The sequence below is a fragment of the Mirounga leonina genome, unplaced genomic scaffold (assembly GCF_011800145.1).
Source record: "Mirounga leonina isolate KUSES-001 unplaced genomic scaffold, KU_Mleo_1.0 Mir_115, whole genome shotgun sequence".
Lineage (NCBI taxonomy): Eukaryota > Metazoa > Chordata > Mammalia > Carnivora > Phocidae > Mirounga > Mirounga leonina.
The window spans coordinates 47,410,808-47,424,572 of NW_023270268.1; the positions used below are offsets into that span (position 1 = coordinate 47,410,808).

The window sequence follows — 13,765 nt, forward strand, 5'->3', positions numbered from 1 at the left end:
GGGAAGCCTGCTTCTCCCTCTCCCACTCCCCCTGCCTGTGTTCCTGTTCTCGCTGTCTCTCTCTGTCATATAAATAAATAAAATCTTTAAAAAAAAAGATTTATTATGAAAGCTGAATATTTAGTAACCTAATTTTTATATCACTAGCAAAAAAAATTTAGCTGGAGCAATTAATACTTAGATATTAATACGTAATACTTAATAATTAATACTTGGCCATCATACAATATAAATGTGACTCAAATGTGGTTAAGGACCAATCCTAGCTGAGCCTAATTTAGAAGAGGGTGAGGAGACACAGTAGTAGGTAATGCTTCATTTCTTCTATCTAGGTAAAGTTCTGATATTTGAAGTTCAGAGTCAATTCTACTGGTCATTAAAAACATGTCAAAATGATTTGTTGATGTAAAATACGGTGGTAGTGTTTGATGATTAAGTGTGGGTTTTTAAATTTTTGTTTGTACTAACTTTATGTATCCTCTAATATTTTTTTGCACTACCTATATCTTATTTGTCATTTGAAGAGTCATATGCATTCATATTTTAGAGAAATATATTTTCTGTTTCTGATTATCTGATATAAACAGAAAACGAGGAGGTGACAAATGACTTCCTATTGCAAGTCTAAGTAGATTACACTTATCTAAGGATTCTTTTTATTTTGGTATTTAACCCTCTTTTCCAACTCTCTGGCCTGGTGGGAGCTGGACTAGGGGTACCCAAGCACCAGTGCCTATGAGAGCCTTCACTCGGGCTCTTTCCACCCAGATTCAAGTCCTTCCCAGCCCCTTCTCTCATCTCCATTTACAAATCAGAGGCCAAGAAGGGGCAGCAGGCTGCCTGCAGGGCTGCTGGCTCTGTGCAGCTTTCTTTTCCCTGCCCTAGGAGTAACCTACAGATGACTATATATAGAAACACTGGCAACAGTGTTGTGGTAGATTTTTGGCTGGTTTAATAATTGTTTCTCTTTTCCATCTATATATTCTAATTTTTCCATATGGTAATATTATTTCATCTAAAAGCCAGTGAAAATTCTGTACGATATGGTTGTGAGCAGCAGTGCTAGATACTGCTCAAAAATGGCTTTTTAAAATAGCTCAATTTTTATTATCTGCAATGAAGGAAGGCTGCAGAATTTTAGAAGAGGTTGGGATTAGTGATTTGCTTGTGATTACACAGCAAGGAAATGGAGAGATTCTAAAAGAATTTTCATCAAATAAATACCTTTTCCTGACATGTTTATTTTTTTCTGTTCTTTTGTATTCAGTCTTAAAAGCGGACACAATTCAGTAAGAAAGAGAAAAAGAAACCTTGGAACCACTTAGCATTTAAGAATAAAATGTATTATACGATGGATTTTTTTCCCCTCAAAAACTAACATTTGCTCATTTTTCTCTACTTTAATAAACATCCAAGGCTAAATTGCTTTATAAGACCTGAATGTGGAACAGTAAGATTGAGGGATTAAAAACTTACTTTGCAAGTATATAACATAAACAGGAACAAAGCTGATATTGGCAAATGCTCAAGGTAGGGAAATGCAGGGGAATGACAGTGATTTTTGGAAAAAATTAAGTCGGTTGTAGAACATTCCTATTCTGGTTTTGTAAGCCAATCTAAAAAATTTTTAAATAGATGGATTGAGCCTATTTACATTGATCAATATAATGTATAAGTTTGGTCTTTTATAACCCAGAATTATATTTACTAGGTGTCTTTCATTAAGTAGTCTATTTTCTTTGCTTTTTAAACTTTTTCTTTTATTGTGTAATAGTTTTTAAGATGTATATTTTTTAATTACCTCTTTTAATACTTTTAATGTCTGTAGTCCCCTTCCTCCTTAGTTACATGTCAACTATTTTGTCAACTTCAAATAATTTCCTTTGACTTCTACCTCTTACCCTTGCATCCATTGAGTGTATTCTCTCTTCTCATTTTTTTTGATGTGTTACTTTGATGGAACAAGGAATATTTACATACTAATTTTTCTCTCTCATTCTCACCTATGTTATAGTCTTAGATCTACAATTAAGTATATTTAATCCTCATAACCAGTTCTTTTACTGGTTTCCTTAATCATCTCTTAGTTAAATGAAGTTCATCCTTTAGTAGATTCCTCAGGAAAGACTCACAGGTGGTAGCCTTAATATTTGAAGAACAGCTAGGCTGGACATAAAATCCTTTTTTTTTTTTTTTAAATTAAGATTTTATTTATTTATTTGACACACAGAGAGAGAGAAAGAGAGAGACAGCGAGAGAGGGAACACAAGCAGGGGGAGTGGGAGAGGGAGAAGCAGGCTTCCCGCTGAGCCGGGAGCCCGATGCGGGGCTCGATTCCAGGACCCCGGGATCATGACCCGAGCTGAAGGCAGACGCTTACCCAACTGAGCCACCCAGGTGCCCCTGGACATAAAATCCTTTATTTACCCCTTCTTTCTTTAAGTTTATAGAGAAGTTTGCTGCACTCCTTCTTGCTTTGATTGTTGCTGACAAGAAGTCTGATGCCAATCCTATTTTTTTCCCTTTGTAAGTGACTTTGATTTTGCCTGGAAACCCAGAGGGATCTTTTATTTCTAAAGTTCAATGATTTTACTAGGAGATGTCTCACAGTTTACTATTTTGCATTTATTTTTTGAGATAAAAGATGAATATTACATTCAATATACCAATCCAAGTCTTCCTTTATTTCAGGGAACTTTTCTTGAATCAAAATATGTGCAGTGGCAGTATCATAGCCAATGAGGTTTATCCGAGGTGCGATTATTGCTACTTGAAAACTTTTCCCAATTAATACTATGAATCAATTAAATATTACTTCCCTTTCATTGAGAACTAGGGTGCTGGAAAAAGGGTTAGGAAAAACTTTTTTTTTTTTTTTACTGTGTGTTCTGTGCTACATGTTACCTAGGCAAAAATAAATAAAATAGTTTAAAAAAACAGAATATTCATTTAATATATTGAATATGCTATTCATTTTTCATCACTCATTATCAGAATTAGGATGAAATACTAAAGATACCTGGATATTGAGCAGATGCTGTACAAAACAATTTAATGAAAGTAGATATTGTGTCTTTTATTAGGTCACTTTTAAAGCCACTACTCAATGTTATATTTTTGAATATTCACAAAAGAAATTAGTTGATTAGCTTAGAAGCAATAAAAAGTGTTTCTTCTGGAAATCTGACTTGGATTTTCAACTTGTATATACTTAAGTATGTCATCATTATGTTTTATTCCTCTCTTTGGCAATTAAAATTGTAATATGTTATAATTAAAAATTTTTAATTAATCAAAAAATAGAATTATGATATGATCCAGTAATTTCCTCTACTGGGTATTTACCCAAAGAATATGAAAACACGAATTCAAAGGGATATATGCACCATTATGTTTATTGCAGCATTATTTACATAGCCAAGGTATGGAAGCAGCCCAAAGGTCTGTCCATAGATGAATATGTGGTATATATACATGTATAAAATGGATTATTCAGCCATAAAAAAGAATGAAATCTTTCCCTTTGCAAGAACATGGATGTACCCAGAGGGTATAATGCTAAGTGAATTAAGTCAGTCAGAGAAAGACAAATACCATATGATTTCACTCATATGTGGAATTTGAGAAACAAACAAAAAAAAGGAACAGACCAAAAAACAGAATCTTAAATATGGAGAACAAACTATGGGTTGCCAAAGGGGAGGTGCATGGAGGGATGGGTAAGGTAGATAAAGGGGATTAAGAATACACTTGTATTGATGAGCACCGAGAAATATATAGAATTGTTGAATCATTATATTGTACACTTGAAACTACTGTAACACTGTAATTTAATTACAAAAAATTAAAAATTGTAAGAGAAAAAAATCAATCAACTATAATTGTATTACTGAGAGTAACATCATATCTTTGTACTTAAACAGAATTTAAAATAACTAGAGTCAAATTTGTGATCTCTCCATAGTTAATGAACAGGATTTTATGGCATGCCTTTAACAAATAAATTATGAAGTCCATTCTTCTATTTCTGTCCCTATCCTTGTTTTAAGTTAATGCTTTGTAGCACAAACGACTTCCAGAAAACCTCAATAAATATAAGCTAGCTGTATTTGTTTTTCCTATTTTGATATATTTTATAGAGCTCTGTATGTTTATTTCAGTCATTTTTGAAAAAAAATGCATGATGTAGAGAGATGGGATCATAGAGTCATATAGCCTCCTCCTTTTTAAAAATGTGAATATATTGGAATAACCATTTATATTACTCACTAGAACCTAATTATACCACACTTTCTTGTAGTATGGCTTTCTTTGCAGCAAATGCTTGTGTGAGAACAGCAGAAATGGGAAGATTGGGTAGCTTTCTAAAATATAAAAATATTTAAGTTTTTATCTTGTGAGCCACCATAAAAAGAAAAAAGAAAAAAAACAACATGAAAAAACAGCCAATGAGGAAGGGGTTTAGAAATCTAAACTTTAAACTAGTTATGCTAAACTTGGCATAACTAGTTTTCCATGTCAGGAAAACTCTGAGATTTTCCTTCAATTTCCATTGCATTCCCTCTCCAGACTGATTTCTTCAAAGTGGAGGTTCTCCATTTTCCCTTGGGGCAGGAAAGGTGGTAGAAGGGAGAAATTCTTTTGACTATTTAAATAGACATTTGAGGGGTGCCTGAGTGGCTCAGTCGTTAAGCATCTGCCTTCGGCTCAGGTCATGACCGCAGGGTTCTGGGATGGAGCCTGATGCTGCTCCACGGGAAGCCTGCTTCTCCCTCTACCAGTCCCCCTGCTTGTGTTCCCTCTCTCACTATGTCTCTCTGTCAAATAAATAAATAAAATCTTTTAAAAAAATAAAAAAATAAAAAATAAATAAATAGACATTTGAGGGGCACCTGGGTGGTTCAGTTGGTTAAGAGTCTGACTTTGGCTCAGGTCCTAGGATCAAGCCTTCTATCAGGCTCCCCACTGAGTAGGGAGTCTGCTTGTCCCTCTCCCACTGCCCCTCCCCCTGTTCATGCTCTCTCTCTCTCAAATAAAATCTTTAAAAAATATATATTTGAATTGAAATTCTAAATTTGTCAGTTACAAGCTTCATAACAATGAAAAATTTACTTAACCCCTTGAAGCTCTCATTTTTTAATAAAAAAAAGCATAAAAACACCTACTTTACTTGATTTTTGAAATTAATTGATAACATGTGAAAACTGATTAACACAAGTTAAATAGATGTCAGTTCACTTATCTTTTCTGCTCTCGGTTCTTCATTTAGAATAACTTTCAAAAAGGCTGGCTTAACAAAAATGAGTTCCTATGTTATATCTCTTAAGGATCATATGACATTACATAAGTCTGAAAATAAAAAGCAGCCTTATGGATAGTCCCCAATTTAGGGTTCCTTGCATTAATGTATTTTTTTATTTAGTGGCATTTATTATGATATCCCTATATTATTTTCCATTTCCTGTATCTCATCAATTGATTATAGGAACAAGGCATGCATGTATCTATGATTGGGTGAGACTAGGGTATATTAGAGAATCTAAAGTTCATAGATGTAGGTAAGAAATCAGAGTGTAAGAGATAATACTTGAGGGTAACAAAAAGCCCTCATACTCTTAGTAAAAACCTGGTTGTTCTATAACCATCACAAAAACGTCCACCTGAAATGGTTTTATTTCTGTCTAATCAATCACTGACTGTTCCATATCCATGGTTCTAAGAAATCACCAAAACTGATTTTAAATTTCCTTTAATCAATCAATGACAGCTGCTTCAGTGAATATACTTATAAAAGTCAACCAGTCAGTAATAGCCTCATGCCTTGAAAGTCAGCCAATTGGTGGCAGACTCATTCCTTTGAACACACTTCTAAGGCTGCCATCAACCCATTCTGCCTCTGTAACCAACACAAAATGCACTTTTATGTCCAATATAAGATATGCTATCTTTGTGGTGGTAGCTGGTTTGAGGATGGGGACTCACTGAGTAAATAACATTTGAGTTGCATCTTGAAAAATGTATAGACATTGAAGCAACAGAGACAGTAGGAGATGGTAAACTGGCAACTACAAAGACTCGTAGCCATGAGCAAGTATGGGATATTTATTTGGTGAGTGCAAGGAAATTTATAGTGATGGGTAAATGAGAGGAGTTACAGTGCTAAAATAGGCAAAGATATGGGGGACCAGTTTGTGGAGAGCCTTTCCTGAAGACAGAATGGGAGAGGAGCAAGACTAAAAGCCAGTTGTCCATAAGTGACATAGCACAAGTCTGAAATAGTTTAATGAATGCCTGAGCTAAGGCCATGGAAGATGGGGATGATGAGCAGGAGAGAGAAGTTGGGTGGATGATGGTGTTATTACACAAGGCAGGTCTTGCTAGAAAGGGTTATGGATGTAATGGCAAGATAAGGAATCTACTATGAGATATGTTGAATTTGAGAGGACTTAGAGATTGGTTCTTGGTGTGTAGATTTGTTAAATCTAATCCTCTGAGAAGTAGCTGCCAAGATAGGATCAAGTATGCAAGAGAATTATTAGGGGAAATACTCATGAAGGAGAAAGAGGAGAAAGGCAGGGAGATCCTTCAGACCACAAAGCAGGTCTGACACCTGTGATTAAGGAGAGGGGGAAGAAGATTTGGGAGGGAAGAATCAGACTACAGCAGTCCTAAGAAAGTTTTCTCCAGGCCAAAGGCAGTCCTCGAGCCAAAGTCACTTATTAGAGAAGTCCTGTGTGCTACAGGGATGGCCCTGCACTAGAATCCCACCTCACTCCATCATTAGTGGGGAGCAGCCCAGGGAAAGCACGGCCATAGTGTAGATGTGATAGTTGACCCATAAGGACAGCGGTGGGGTTGTTAGTCAACTCAGTTCCCTGTAGCGGGAGACTGGAGTACATTTTCATGGCTACAGTAAGTGAAAATTGAATTTATGGCTGAATTTATCACTCAAGTAGAGGAATGAGCATGAGAAGAAGAATGTGGGAAGGACTCAAGCTAACATGTGTAAATGATTGTGAAGGAAGCTAAGTCAATCAAGAAGATCTAGAATTGATCAGAGGAATTAGGACCAGCATTGAAGATTTGAGAGATTCAAGAAAGAGACTATGGTCAACAGCATTAAGTGCTACAGATATGATAAACAGGATAAAGATGTGAAATAAATAGCTGAATTTAAGATTTGTGGATCACAGATGACCTTGGAAAGAATAGGTTCAGTGGAAGGATGAGATTATAGCAGTTATGAAACCCTAATGAAACCTGCAATGAAGGAAGGACAAAGACAGGTATACTAGCTTAAGATCAATGGATGAGGGACAGAAGAAGGTGCTTTAGGGTGAGGGAAGAGTTAAGCATATTTGTTGAAGAAAAAAACAATCAGTGAGAAGGAGAGATGACCTGGAAGATGAGGATGAGTGTTAATATACACCATATTCTATCTGGAGGAGGAAATTTGAATAATTACCTGGAGTATATATTTTGTTTTCTAAAAAGTAGTAATTTTTTTTCTCCTGGATAGAAGTGGAAAAAAAAAAAAGTACAAGTTTGAAGAGTGTAAAAACATAAAATGTCTCCTTAGTAAATGGGAAAGATATCTGAATAGAGACTTAACTCATCCCATACTACACCTTCCACTTCACTCACTGTGTTTTAACCACACTGGCTTCCTTGTTGTTTCATTAATCATTTTTTATATTGTTTATGTTTTGAAATGATAAATTTTAGTAACATTGGGTTATACAAAATATATTATTAAACTCGATTTGACCTGTTTCATTTTATTCTTTTTTAAAAATGTGGTTACTAGAATATTTAAAATTGTATATGTGGTTCACATTATACTTTTATAGGGCAACATTGTTTGTTGCCTCTATGTTATTACTACCTGAGTGTGTTTTCCCCTACATGACTAGGGGTGGGCTGGGGACTGCTCTTGGACAGCAAGGTCAGCAGTCAGGGAAAAGACCTAGACATGGAGTAGAGGAGAATGAGGACAAACTGAAACCCTCTAAGTACTTCTACATCTGTCCCTCACTGCATTTTCCTGCTAAGACCTTCAGAATTAATGACCACAACCTTCCCCCTGCTCTCTGAATCTTATGCCAGTTCCTCCTTCAACTGCTCTAACTGATAACTGTACTGGGAAGGGGGTGATGGGAAACACACTTCCCAGATTAACCAATTGGTCAATAGAACTTCACAGCTTCTAAAGGAGTATTCCCTGGACTGGTATGGGTTGGAAACCATGTCATAGAAAGAACTGGCTTATGAAACTGAAGATAATCATTCTGGGGTGAATAAGAGAGGATTAAAAAGGGGCATGAAGTATTAGAAACACTGTTGTAAAGAAGAAATTGACTTCACGAGTATACACCCTTCCAATTTTCTCTCCTTCCTTATCTATGAAAATATATCAATATTTTTACTGATTAAAAATTCCTTCTCACCTGTTCTTGGTACTCTTCAAGAATGGACACGTGGGAGTTACAGGGATGACCAATTCAATTCCAACTCCACATAGAAGAGAACTTTCTAACACCTAGAATTGTGAAGGGATATAGCAGACCATCTCTAAACATGATAAGCAACATGTCAACTAGAGGTATTCAAACCTGGTATATGAAACAGAGAAACTGGATGACCATTTAACAAATGTACTGAAAAAAAGGATTTGGGAACCTCTCAAGAGTGTGGATTCACTGACCTCTGAAGTCTTAACTAAATATAAAATTTTATGACACTTTAAACTTCATTCACTAGTACTCAATCATTTTGAATTACTTTTTAATTAAACCTTAGTGTTCCATTCTAGTTATAGGAAAATCTTTATTTCATCTAGAGAGATGCCTAGGACTTAAAGGCTCCATTCTTTTTTTCATAGCCTTGGTCTCCTGGCAAAATGTAGTTTTTGCATTGGAAGTGCATCTTAATCTTTTTCTGAGTCTCTTTATTCTGATAAATATGACTCTTTTATTACTGCTTCATTTTTAGTTGACATAAAAATATTTTTAAGATTTGGGCGCCTGGGTGGCTCAGACGTTAAGCGTCTGCCTTCGGCTCAGGTCATGATCCCAGGATCCTGGGATCGAGTCCCGCATCAGGCTCCCTGCTCCTTGGGAGCCTGCTTCTCCCTCTGCTTCTCTCTCTCTCTCTCTCTCATGAATAAATAAATAAAATCTTAAAAAAAAAAAAGAGTAATATGTGCTCATTAAATAGAAATCACCCCAAAAGTCCATAATCTAGAAATAAACTCTCCTAAAATGTTAATATAATTCCCTCTTTTTCAAGCAGATATCTAGATTATTTTTGCATAACTGAAGTTATCCCATATATATAGTTGTATCTCTTATTTCACCTAACATTATGTTGTGAGTTTTTCACTATATAAATCAACCTTCTTTAAAGACCTAAATATTAATGACTGTATAATATTCCATTAATTGGACATTTCAAAATTTATTTAAATATTTCACTACTGTTGAATATTTAGGTTGTTTCTAATATCTAATTTTTACATTTAAAGGCATTAATAACTATATCCTTACTTAATTACCTGGTAGTTATCTTTGGCTTGTCTTAGCTCCTTTGAATTACTATTAACTATCCTCTAAATTTTTCACTTATAAAGTATATTCTTTTCCAATTGCTCTGCAACATGGGATAAAATGATTTTTAAAAATTATCTCAGATAATTCTAGATCATTGTATTATGCCTATTATTATTATTATTTTAAAAATAAGTGACATTAAATTTCCTTAAATGTAGTGGTTAGAGTATGTAACAGAACCAGCTATTTATTATATCTTGAGACTCTGTCATGACCTTTGTTAGGGCAATTTGTTCTAAAGTGTGCCCCAGAAAAATGTGATTTAGTTCAAAAATCCTAGGAGAGATTAGTGTCTTTCCTAAGATAGTCTTGAGAAAGGAAGAAAAACCCTTCATTGAGTAAAATGTCAGAAGATTTAAGAATCTAATCAGGGCTTTAGCTGAGGCTTTTCCCAATTATAAATGTGGCTCAAGTGAGGAATTACTGTTCTTTTTTGATGTTAAGAAGAAGAGCACATAAAAAGAAATAAGCTGGATAAATGGAATTGTTGGAAGAGAGATTCCTGATACTTCCAGGGGTATCTGTTATTACCAGATTCTAGACTTCTGATTTAAATTACATAAACTTCTCTTCCTCAATACCTAACAAAATGAGTATATTATATATATAATACACACACACACACACCTCTAACAACATATGTATATTTCTCTAACAACAATAAAACCAGACAGAAGTGTAATGTAACTGTATAAACTCCAATAACATAATCAAGGAAATAAACACAAGATTCAGGAGGGAAGTGGAGGGTTTTGGAGAGGACAGGCAGCCAAGTGAGTTTCAAATTGCCCCCAAATCCAGAAGTCAGTTTGGATTGTGGATTGACGTGCATTGACTAAATCCTGATATACTCAAAATATCACCAGATATGCAGAAAAGCAAACTATAATACACACACACACACATATGTGTGTGTGTATATACACACACACACACACATATAAATACATATATTTAGAATCACGGTAGAAATTGCTACTAGAAATTATAGGGAAAATGAAAAAGAAACTTGATGCTCTCAGAAATACAATACCCACAGCTACACTCCAAATCTGAAAAATGATCTAAAGTATAAGAGCCCTCTCCCCTCCCACCCCACCCACTATGGGAATGGGGACATTACCTGGTCTAGGGTGCAAACCTTGGTCTAGGACATTGAACCAAATCTCAAAACAGAGATATTAGAACCCAGGTGTCCTTCCACCTTAGCCCCTTTTCCCTGCCTCCTTCCCCCTGGTAAAGTCTACCGAATGCAGAAATGAACACATTCAGATCCTCACACTGTTCCTCAGAGGAAAGGTGAGAAAGAGGGGGGCAGAGAGAGACAGATACATAGAGACAGACAGACAGACAGAGAATGAATGAGAATAGTGAGAAGTTACCTAAGTTACTGATGCACAGTATCAGACAAATAAAATGTCTGGACACAGCTCTCCAAGTATGAGGAAAGGAAAAATAATGGCATGGTACCTCACAACCTTGCTACAAATTATAAATAAGTAAATAGATACATCAGTCAATCAGTCTAAGCAAAGAAGGATACATATATAAGATGTGTATAATGGCAATTTTTTTGGTGGTAGAATTCAGAATGATTTTAAAAATTTTGTCTTTTCTTCCATGGTTTGAATTTGTTTCAATGTGCAAAATACCTTTTAAAAATGTGTGGCAGTGACTTCTGAAGAAGATGGCGGAAGAAAAGGATCCTAAGCTCACTTTGTCCCATGGATACATCTAGCTAACACTCACATCAGTGTAAATAACCACCAGAATGACCCAAAGACTAACAGAACAGACTCTCCACAGCTAAATGTAGAAAAAAGGCCACATCAGAAAGGGTAGGAAGGGTAGAGGAGTCAGGAGACAGAAAGACCTGTAGGACTATCTGTGGAAGGGAGGGACACCACAGGCACAGAGAAGGGAAAGGAGCAGACCCTACACCAGACACCTCAGACATAAGAGACCCACACTGGGAAGAAAATCCCTATAACATTTGGCTTTGAAAACCAGAGGGGCTTAATACTGTGAGTAGTTATAATCAGTGGGGCTTAACACCTGGAAGTTTAAAAATCAGTAGGCTTGGGTCTGGGAGAGCCAGAGGGTGATAGGAAACTGAGTCTCTGCCCTTAAAGAGACAGCATAATAAACAGCCCCACTGAGACACAGCCTAGAAGCAGCATTTTGAAAAATGTCTGAGGTTTACAGGAAGGAAATTCCTTTACTAATCTCAGAGCATGTGCTGGAGGGGCAGGGATCTTTAGGAGACTTCTGCAAGAGCAAAAGAGGTGGTAGGCACCATTTCCCTTCCTGCCCGTAGCATAGATACACAGATACCTGTGGGAACCAACTCAGTGTGAATATTCTCCACCTAGCTTGCTAACAGTATACCTGCTTGTCTATGGACCAATCCCCTCCAACCTACCCTCACCAGTTCTCCAAAGTGACTACAGGTCCCCTCTCACAGCAGACCAGTGCACATCCTGTTAACACTAAGGCCCTGCCACCACATTCTTCTGCAGATCCACTCCATTCAAAACAACCTCACCAGGAATCTATCCAAGGTAGCCCTGACTAGTGTGGCAGTGTGCAAGCAGCACCAATAGGGGCCAGCAACCCTCCAAAGTGACTCCTGCCCCAAGGGGAGGGGAAGATAACTACACCCAGGTCCCACTGTAGCCCCAGAAGTGGGCTGGGGGCAGACAACTGGTCTGACTGCAGGTCCTACCCATCAACAAAAGTTTCTCAGGGGGCAACACAGGGAGAGTGTCCTGAGGTTTGGTATGACTGCAGCTCAGGTAAACACCTGATCTGACCCAACTCTAGCCCAAGGCAGCCCCAGACTGGCCCATTAACACAGAATACCAAACCCTGTCCATAATAGGCAAAGAGAACCATTGCAGATGACTGGACTGAAGGCAAAAGTGGCTCAGCCATGATGGTAGGGTACATGCAACACACATAGGAGACAGCCCTGAAGCACCAGGGACACTGCACTGCAGGGCACTACAGGACTTCTTCATAAATCTGCTACTTTCAGGAGCAGGAGATGTAGTCGACTTTCCTAACACATAGAAACAGACACAGAGAGTTAGACAAAATGAGGAGACAGAGGAATATATTCCAAATGAAAGAATAGGACAAAATTATAGCAAGAGACTAAACAAAATGGAGATAAGTAATATGCCTGATAAAGAATTTAAAGTAATGGTCATGGGGCGCCTGGGTGGCTCAGTCATTAAGCGTCTGCCTTCAGCTCAGGTCATGATCTCAGGGTCCTGGGATCGAGCCCCATATCGGGCTCCCTGCTCTGCGGGAAGCCTGCTTCCCATCTCCCACTCCCCCTGCTTGTGTTCCCTCTCTCACTGTGTCTCTGTCTGTCAAATAAATAAATAAAATCTTTAAAAAAAATGTATTAAAGTAATGGTCATAAAGCTACTCACTGACTTGAGAACAGAGTGGAGGATTTCAGTGAGATCCTCAATAAAGAGATAGAAAATATAAAAGAGATGAAGAACTCAATAACTGAAATTAAAAATACATTGGAGAGAATAAACAGAGTAATGGAAACCAATGAAACTAAATAGGAGAAAGAAAAAAGAATAATAAAAAATGAGAATAGTTTAAGTGAATTCAGCAACACCATCAAACATAATAACATTCACATTATAAGGATACCAGAAGGAGAAGAGAAAGAAAGTGGGTAGGAAATTTATTTAAGGAATAACTGAAAATTTCCTGAATCTGGGGAAGAAAACAGAAATCCAGACTCAACTGGCACAGAAAGCTCTCAACAAAATCAACCCAGAGAAGTCCACACCGAGACACATAGTAATTAAAATGGCAAAAAAGGGCGCCTGGGTGGCTCAGTCGTTAAGCGGCTGCCTTCAGTTCAGGTCATGATCCCCAGAGTCTTGGGATCGAGTCCCACATCGGGCTCCCTGCTTAGGGGGAAGCCTGCTTCTCCCTCTCCCACTCCCCCTGCTTGTGTTCCTGCTCTCGCTGTCTCTGTCTCTGTCAAATAAATAAATAAGATCTTTAAAAAAGAAATAAAATGGCAAAAAATTAGTGATAAAGGAGAATTTGAAAAAGAGCAAAAGAAAAGTCACATACAAAGGAAACCCCATAAGGCTATCAGCTAAATTTTTTAGTATAAACTT

At 37.0% G+C, this 13,765-nt stretch overlaps 1 non-coding gene across 1 annotated transcript; it reads left to right on the forward strand.

Moving 5' to 3' along the window:
* The first annotated feature begins 2,709 nt into the window (after positions 1–2,709).
* LOC118007252 lies at positions 2,710–2,851 on the forward strand. The gene has a single exon (XR_004678351.1). It is a non-coding gene; the product is annotated as a U4 spliceosomal RNA (small nuclear RNA).
* The last annotated feature ends 10,914 nt before the right edge of the window (positions 2,852–13,765 follow it).